The following is a 3,057-nucleotide window of genomic DNA, read 5'->3' on the forward strand; positions in this document are numbered from 1 at the left end:
TTGGTAATTACAGAAAGGAAAGGAAAGGAAAGCCTATATCCACCCAAAGACTGTAAGCAAATGTCCATAGAAGCTTTTTCCATTATGGCCCCAAACTGGAGATAACTCACAATTCATCAACTAGTGAATGCGTAAACAAATTGTGTATCCATGCAATAGAATCTTTCTTAACAGTAAAAGGGGCACAACTACTGGTATGCACAACAATACAAAAGTGTGAATGCCACACGATTCCATGTATATGAAATTCTAGAAAATGCAAATCTAATCTATAGTGGAAATAAAATCAGATCTGTTGTTACCTGGACTTTGTTGGGGGTAGGGAGAGAATTTAACTGCAAAGTGGCAAAAAAACATTTTGGGATGATGAAAATGTTCTGTATCTTGACTGTGTGGTGGGTACACAGATACCATTAGTTTAAACACATCAAGCTATTTCTTTAAAATGAATGCTTTTTAGTCTGTGTAAATGTTACCTCAATGCAGTTGATTTAAAGAAAGTGCCTCCAGTGGGGTTGCCCTTTTGCAGGCTCTCAGCTCAATTACCTGCAGACTTTCAGCTCTCAGCTGAATTACTTGTGACTTAATGGAACTCCTGAGAACCTGGGATTTGGGGGAAAAAATGGGAGGATTACATGGTGTACCAGTCTAAGCTAGGTCCTCATTTAATTTTTACAGCTGCCTTGTGAGGTGCTTTCCAGAGTGGAATCTGAAGTTAAGAGTTTCAGTATCTATTCCACAGTGAATAAGTAGTATATTCAGGTTTTTAAAAAAATATTATTTTATTTAAATTCAACTAATTAACATATAGGGTATTATTAGTTTCAGAAGTAGATTCATCAGTTGCATATAACACCCAGTGCTCCTTACATCACATGCCCTCCTTAATGTCCATCACCCAGTTACCCCATCCCCCTTCCCCCTCCCCTCCAGCAACCCTCGGTTTGTTTCCTATAGTGAAAAGTCTAATGATTTATCTCCCTCTCTGATTTTGTCTTATTTTATTTTTCCTTCCCTTCCCCTATGATCCTGTTTTGTTCCTTAAATTCCACATATGAGTGAAATCATATGATAATTGTCTTTCTCTGATTGACTTATGAATGGATAAAGAAGATATGTACACACAATGCATTATTACTCAGTCATCAAAAGAAATGAAATCTTACCATTTGCAACGATGTGGATAGAGAGAGTATTACACTAAGAGAAATAAGCCAATAAGTATTTTCAGGTTTTACACCAAGAATTTGCTCAAACACAGATCTCTTGCTTTTATTTAGTTGAGTCCACTGTCTCTGGAAGAGGGTGGTACAGTGACAGCTGCAGAGGGAAGACATCCAACAGAGGGTGTCTTTACCGCTCTTCCCTGCAGTTAGTTACATGGGAAGGAAGGTGCAGGAAGAACAATGTTTACGTGGGAAACTAGCATTTTTGTTGGCTTTACTCCAGACAACACAGGACCTAGAATCCAGGTGGGGTAATGTAAATGAAGCTAAAGGAAAAGACCTCTTCTTCAACAGATGGGCCCATTGCAAAACAACCCTACATGGGAGTCCTTGGACATAGTGGGTACTTAATAAACAGAATGAATGAATGATCAAATGAGCTGACTACAATAGGAAAATAAGTATAGGTAGTAAGATCAGAGAATTTATAGACATTTAGAGAAGTCACCTTCCAATAGGACAATTCAGAGATTTGTGGGGCTGCCCTATACATGGACCACACAGTGGCCTGGGGCAGAGAGGTACAGCTGGGTAGAGATGGGGGAATACCCTGCCTCCACCCTGTGGGAAAGGGAAAACATCTGTCAAAACAGAATGAACAAATATGAAGCAAACTACCCCACCCCAACCTAGTTCTTACTGTTTGAGTTAATCACAGATAAATTTCACAATAACTTTTTAGAGATGGAAACTACGTGTTTATTATTCAGTTTTAGAAACCTCTCCAAAAAGTGCTGCGGAAGGCTAGGGGGTTATTACACATTCTAGCTGTCAGGTACACAGAATGCCACATCCTTCCTTTTAACGACACATATCTCAAGAATTATACCCAAAAGTATAAAATAAAAGTCAACTTCCTGTCCTAAGGAAATAGGTTATTCCCTGAGAATCAAGGGTGGCAGCAAAGTAATTGTAAAACCCACACTGTCTGCTGGAAGAGCAATTAAAAATTACTTTGGAGACAGAAAAAGTAGCTTGTTTCCACAATTCCAAAGCATTCTTTCCCCCCAGTATTTTACATTTGGGACATGTCTTATCGTTGATCTATGCATTTTTTGGAGATCACCTTTTTTTCCTGTTTTTTCCCCTGAAAAGCTGTAAGTACATTACATCACGTTACATTAGTAGTGAGCCCAAGAAATGAGGGAATAAGATGCACAGCAGCTGCCAGGCACAATGGTGGGGTTTCTGTCATGCTCTGTCCCCTTCTCATGTGGCCTCTCCCCATCTCCCCTTCCTGCAACAGAATATAAGAAACTGTGCTTGTAAAACAAGCATCTTGAAAGACTTAGTTCATCACAAGGCAAAGGAGGGAAATTAAGTTTGGGGCAAAAGTCTTAACATTTGATTTTTTTTCCTCTTTGAAAGCACCTCAAGGGCTCTGCTTTATAGGGCAGGTCCAGGGCCTGCTTTGATGAGCAAGTTTGACCCAAGCAGAGCACCACTACCTTGCTAATTAGGTCACAGGGGTGGTATTTCACTCATGTTTTACTCTCACTGGTAGGGAAGGAGACCTTAGAGAAAGAGTAAGAGAAGCCAATGGAGAAAAAACAGGGGAGTGCGGGGACCCCAGCAGCACAGTGACAGGTGGGTCTCAGGGAGAATGTAGCCTGCTGGGGCCTAAGGGCTCTACTATTGGAGAGTGGTTTTATTCATCAAAAATATTTTACTTTCTCTTTAAATACCCAAACAATGTATGAATAAAGGCATGTTTTATGCAATTTAAATGACAATTTGAATGTCAGTTCAACATTCCAAAGCACTGTTTGTGGAATGTGGAATGAATAAATGGTCAAAGGCAGGGGGACCACATGTCCATGGCAGGCTTAGG

The sequence above is a fragment of the Eumetopias jubatus genome, unplaced genomic scaffold (assembly GCF_037043125.1).
Source record: "Eumetopias jubatus isolate StellerSeaLion01/CBP00866 unplaced genomic scaffold, mEumJub1_p1.0 scaffold_9, whole genome shotgun sequence".
NCBI lineage: Eukaryota > Metazoa > Chordata > Mammalia > Carnivora > Otariidae > Eumetopias > Eumetopias jubatus.